The following is a 6,490-nucleotide window of genomic DNA, read 5'->3' on the forward strand; positions in this document are numbered from 1 at the left end:
TCAAGCAAAAGAGCAACGTGCTTTCGTCGGAATGTTAACACAGGAATCTGGGATGAACTTACAAGTAAACCCTGAATTTCTCAAAGCTTCGTATTTGACGATGTGAGTAACACATGGATCGGAAGAGAGATGTTTCTCTTGGTCACGCAAGACATCAAAATTACGGTGAATTTACGGACAACAGTAAAACTGTAGCGAATGTCTCTGAAAAAAACTGTATACTACAAACTCCTGTAGTAGAGGCAATGGGTGCAAATTCGCCTCAGGTCAGGTCATGGAACGTCTGCCAACGTCAACATTTGGGAGGTCCCAGACTCGAACAGGCCGCCATTTGCAATCTCGTAATGTGCGATGATCCCCGATGTTTGAGCGCCGCAGCCAACTAATCAAATTCGCAACAGTTCTTTACATTGGCGAGTTGAGGAACCAGGAACTAGACCTAGTCACTGACTGAAGACTCGAAGTCCGTTTCTTTCTGACAATCAAAGCTAGGAAGCTAGCCAAATGTCAAGTCAGTGGTTGAGAGAGCGTGTATCGTTCTTTTAGTAGCTGGGCGAAAATTAAATACGACTATTTAACCATCGAGACGCTCTCCTCTTCTCGCCTAGTCTTCTTAGCTGCGAGCAGTCCCCAAGACATGCTCATACCTTGCTTTACTCGCTAAAGCCCAGCCTTATCGCCATTTGAAAAAAAACGGCCGTCAGACCATCACGCAAGACTTCTTCACGCCGAATAAATCGGCTGGGCGTAGCTCTCCTATTGTAAACAGAAAGACATGATATCACCACAGAGACCGAGCAAAACCTTGGCACGCATAAACAAGCTGCTCATAATCCGGGCTAAATATGGGTTCCTGCAAACAAAAAAGCGATCCGATTCCAATACAAATCGGGACGTGCTAATAATCTTATTATATTTTTAGGGAAAATCCGGACCGCCCACACAGATCCTGACACTTCTTTTTATATTTAGTCAAGTTTTGACTAAATATTTTAACATCGAGGGGGAATCGAAACGAGGGTCGTGGTGTATGTGCGTGCGTGTGTGTGTGCGTGTGTGTGTGTGTCTGTGTGTGTGTGTAGAGCGATTCAGACTAAACTACTGGGCCGATCTTTATGAAATTTGACATGAGAGTTCCTGGGTATGAAATCCCCGAACGTTTTTTTTTCATTTTTTTGATAAATGTCTTTGATGACGTCATATCCGGCTTTTCGTGAAAGTTGAGGCGGCACTGTCACGCCCTCATTTTTCAACCAAATTGGTTGAAATTTTGGTCAAGTAATCTTCGACGACGCCCGGACTTCGGTATTGCATTTCAGCTTGGTGGCTTAAAAATTAATTAATGACTTTGGTCATTGAAAATCTGAAAATTGTAAAAAAAAATAAAAATTTATAAAACGATCCAAATTTACGTTTATCTTATTCTCCATCATTTGCTGATTCCAAAAACATATAAATATGTTATATTCGGATTAAAAACAAGCTCTGAAAATTAAATATATAAAAATTATTATCAAAATTAAATTGTCCAAATCAATTTAAAAACACTTTCATCTTATTCCTTGTCGGTTCCTGATTCCAAAAACATATAGATATGATATGTTTGGATTAAAAACACGCTCAGAAAGTTAAAACAAAGAGAGGTACAGAAAAGCGTGCTATCCTTCTTAGCGCAACTACTACCCCGCTCTTCTTGTGAATTTCACTGCCTTTGCCATGAGCGGTGGACTGACGATGCTACGAGTATACGGTCTTGCTGAAAAATGGCATTGCGTTCAGTTTCATTCTGTGAGTTCGACAGCTACTTGACTAAATATTGTATTTTCGCCTTACGCGACTTGTTTTTTACTTTATTTTATATTTTATTTTATGCAGCTTGTTATCGCGCGCATATTTCAACATACGGATTCAAGGCGCAGGGATTTATTCATGCTGTGTGAGATGGAATTTTTTTACACAATACATCACGCATTCACATCGGCCAGCAGACCGCAGCCATTTCGGCGCATATCCTACTTTTCACGGCCTATTATTCCAAGTCACACGGGTATTTTGGTGAACATTTTTATCTATGCCTATACAATTTTGCCAGGAAAGACCCTTTTGTCAATCGTGGGATCTTTAACGTGCACACCCCAATGTAGTGTACACGAAGGGACCTCGGTTTTTCGTCTCATCCGAAAGACTAGCACTTGAACCCACCACCTAGGTTAGGAAAGGGGGGGGGGGGGAGAAAATTGCTAACGCCCTGACCCAGGGTCGAACTTTTTAAATGCTAATTTCAAACCAGATTAGTTCGACTAGGAAGAAGCATACAGTTGAAGGCAAAATGAAAACGACAAAACCAACCCCGCAGCATACTACTGAACATTCTGTCCTTGACCGGTTAAAGCCCCAGTCCGTCTCAAATGGTTTGCAGAACGATTTAAATCTTCTCATGAAAAAAGCAGTTCTATAACCTTATCGAACACACTTGCAATAGCATTACATGACACGGTTCGTTTGAACGGCTATTTAGCTCGCGTAGACCACACAACTGTTTTTGTGGTTTATCTAACCCCTGAGCCATCGTGAACCCGTGTGATCCACTTTCCTTTTTTTCACAATTTAGTAGTCAGTTTGTAATTTCAATGCGACTCGATGTATCTGCATGGCACGTTATTGTGTACCTCTGAATCTAAAACGCAACAAACGGCTGCGAGTCACACGAACTGAGCGGTGGCGGTTGACCGTTCAAAGAAAACTGGCGACATGCAGAACATGCGTCTGCTACAAGAACCACGTTTTGCGGGACACACTTCCGGGTTATTTTTTTTTTAAACTTTCAAAACTTCGAGTTGTACTCATCTTGTCTTGATGAAAAAAGAATTATGTTATGATTTAAGAATGTTTGTGTAACAAGCTGTCAATTTATTATTGAGATTTTAAAAGTTATGTCTATAGCGCCAAAACGCGCCGTCCGATTGTCTGATCAGACGGCTGGCCACGCAAAAATAAATTATTTGAAAATTGCTCGCTCTTTGTAGGGCACCTAGGATGTTCTCAAGCGGTGAGTGTTTAAACGAAAGGGTGTCTGCACTGTGTGTAAAAGCCTGACAGTGCCTGTGATGGTTTACGGGAGGCTGACTGTGCCTTTAATAGTGAGATAAATAGATTCCTGCGCCTCAGGTCTGCAGATACGCGCGTGATATAAGACTTCATATAACATAAAAATGAATCGGCTCTAAACCGCGATTTCTCCGTGCGTTTAAGTCCTGAATCTGCAATCGCATTTACACATAATTTATGCTTTGAGAGTGTGTCCCATTGACTTTCTTTCATTAACGCGAACAATAACAAGACCTGCTTTTTCCACCTACGACGCATCGCCTCCATCCGTCGCTACCTCACCCACGACGCCTGTGTCAAGCTGGTTGTTTCCCTCATCTTCAGTCGTCTGGACTACTGCAACTCCCTTCTGGCTGGCCTCCCCGCCTCATCCATTCATGGCCTACAACGAGTCCAGAACGCTGCTGCCAGGCTGACGTTGAGGAAGACGAAGGGAGACCACATCACCCCCCTACTTCGCTCCTTGCACTGGCTCCCTGTCAACACCCGAATCTCCTACAAACTGTCCACTCTGGTCTACAAGTGTCTCAACGACTCTGCTCCCGAGTACCTTCAATCCTCCCTGGACCTGTACACCCAGCCCTCCGACCGTCCCCTTCGTTCTGCTGCTGACCCACTCCGCCTTCACATCCCTCGCTCGAAACTCGCATCTGCTGGTCAGCGTGCATTCCCCTCCGCGGGCCCCTCCGTCTGGAACTCCCTGCCGCTTGAGCTTCGCCAGAGCCCCTCTCTTGACGCGTTCAAGAGTAGGTTGAAGACTCAGTTCTTCCCGTAGCTGGCTGCGACTTTCATGTTCGACGTGATGTGTTGTGCCACAAAAGACATTCCTGTGCTGTGCTCTGTGAGAGGTGTTTTCTTTGTGTTTAATATTATTTTGTTTCCTGTGCTGTGCTCTGTGAGAGGTGTTTTCTTTGTGTTTAATATTATTTTGTTTGGACCTAGCTATTGATGTGTACATTGTTGTTAAACAGTTGTTTGTTGTATGTTTATCAGGGTTTGCTAGTGTGTGATAGGGTTCGTGTCCGTCTGTAGATGTTAGTTTCTTTGTTAGTTCTGTGTTGACAACTCTTCGACAAGCGCTTAGAACTGTACCCACGGAATACGCGCTATATAAGCTTCATATTGATTGATTGATTGATTGATTGATAAACAACAACAAACAAACAGACAAACATACAAACTCACAAACAAACAACCTCATGCAGTCTTGAATCACCAAGACCTATTATGGTTTGTTGCTTTAAAGGTTCTTGTCTACATTTTTTTATACCGAAATCGCCATTTGACCATTAAAATGCAGAGTCTATTATCTACAATTATCAACAATACACCCCCTTTCGATCAGGAAAGACGAAGCCAGTGTAGCCGTTTGAAAATTCATTGTAGTATTCCAGCGTTGTACTCATAGTAGGATATCCTTATTTGGAAAATGCCAAGCGCAAAACTCCTCTCAAATCCCGTGCATTTCGTGCGTTTAAAAAAAAGCGTGGACAGCGCTCCAGTGTCAAACTGTTGCTGCACTTGTTTGGGCGTGGCTATAAGCATAGTGACATGAATTTGATTGGTCAGTATTTTTAGGCAAAGCACATGTTCTCAGCAAACAGAAAACAAAATATTGGAAGCGTGAGTCACGCTACCCAAAAATAAAATCTTTTTTTACATATATTTTTTTTCTATAACTTTTTTCCCCATGGTTCATTCATCATCTGACAACTTTTTAGCGAAATCTAACCATAAGAGTATTGAAAAAAAGCAAAAATGTAGACGACCACCTTTAATCTCCTGTTCAGGATTTGTCAATACATAGTGCCTTACAGGGGCATGCTGTGGGGCTGGCTAACACATTCGGTCCAAAATAATCATTTGTGGATACTTGCGTCGAAACAATACTAATGGAAGGAAGCTGGTTCTGTGCTACGCTTAGTTTTCGAGATAGGTGTGACTGACGAAGACAGGACGTCACATTCCAAATAAGCACGACTATGTTGCAGGTGGAAGCCGCTGAGATTGCATTTCTTCTAGAGGTTTCCGCAAAAATAGATATTAAACGATTTGCGCGAAACAGTTGAGAAGCAGACTATCTCTGAGATCTCGGTTCGTCTCGTGATAACGTTATTTTGTATGATAACGATTCACTTGCAAACTAAAGTATACAATTTGGTGTGTCGGTGGTAAATGCAAATAGAAATGTGTAATACAGACAAAGCAAACAAATAAACGTGTTTTTCTCGTGAAAATGTTGCGTTGTGCGGGTGTTTGGGTGGCCTCGTGATGTACACAAAGCAAAGTGCGGTACGGACTCTGCTCTGTGATGTATCACTGGCAAGTTCAAAACACGAGAAAAACGATTTTGTTATGCGGGCAGCCACGGGGGATGTAGGTGTATTTTTCAAATGGTTGTAAAAATAAGTCTTGTATTTATCACCGTACTCAGGCCCTGTTCTTTTTTTCGTCACACCTAAAACCGTTATTTCTTGTGAGCAACGCAGCATTAAGTGTTCTAGATGTTCGAACGTGTAGCAAAGACCTGTACGTGTACGTTTAGATATTGCGTCACCCGTGACTCACTTTTTTTCTCCAATGTTCCAAATGCATACGTTGTTTTGCTCCCACCAAGACTGCAGATCTTGGCAAACGCGTGACGTAAAAAAATAGATTTAATGACGTACACGTCCTGAAAAGTGCTGATCTAGATCTTGCTAATTTCAGCAGGCTGTGTCATCTCTGACCACTGTCCAAAAAAGAAAAAAACACTGAAGGGTTATGTCATAATACGCTAGCTCGTGATGAAAACGGTGTGGTCTTGAGCCTTCATGATTTGATGGGCTGAGGCAATGTGATCGAATCATTCCGCTAATATCTTTCTGCCCCCCTCCCCCGATTCCCTCTTCATTATTTCACATCTCCACCCCCACCGCGTATGCTGTCATCGATCTGAACTCGGTGAACGTATTGTATCACGCAGGCATGGGCAGAATTTGAATAAACAGACGAGTAGGAAGACAAGAAGGGGAAGGGAGAGGTACAGTAGGAGGGGGTGTAGGAGGGGGGGGGGGGGGGGGGGGAGAGAAGAGGAGGAGGAAGAAGAGGAAGACAGGAAGAAAAGAAGTGACTGACTGACTGAATGATTGATTGATCGACTGACTGTTCCTTGACAATGTACAGCCCATACACCAAAGGTTTGCTCGGCAATCATTGTCCATGAAGTCTGTGCAAAACTAAATTTGTCATTCTGTAGCTATTCCCCCCCCCCCCCCCCTCCCTCCCGACCTGACTTCTCTCCCTCTATTTCTGGGGTTTTATTTTCAAACATACAGCTCTATTCAAGCTATATGTTAAGATCCTCCTCTTTTGAACTTTTGGAGTTGAATTCCCTCAAACC

The sequence above is a fragment of the Littorina saxatilis genome, linkage group LG12 (genome assembly GCF_037325665.1).
Source record: "Littorina saxatilis isolate snail1 linkage group LG12, US_GU_Lsax_2.0, whole genome shotgun sequence".
Taxonomy (NCBI): domain Eukaryota; kingdom Metazoa; phylum Mollusca; class Gastropoda; order Littorinimorpha; family Littorinidae; genus Littorina; species Littorina saxatilis.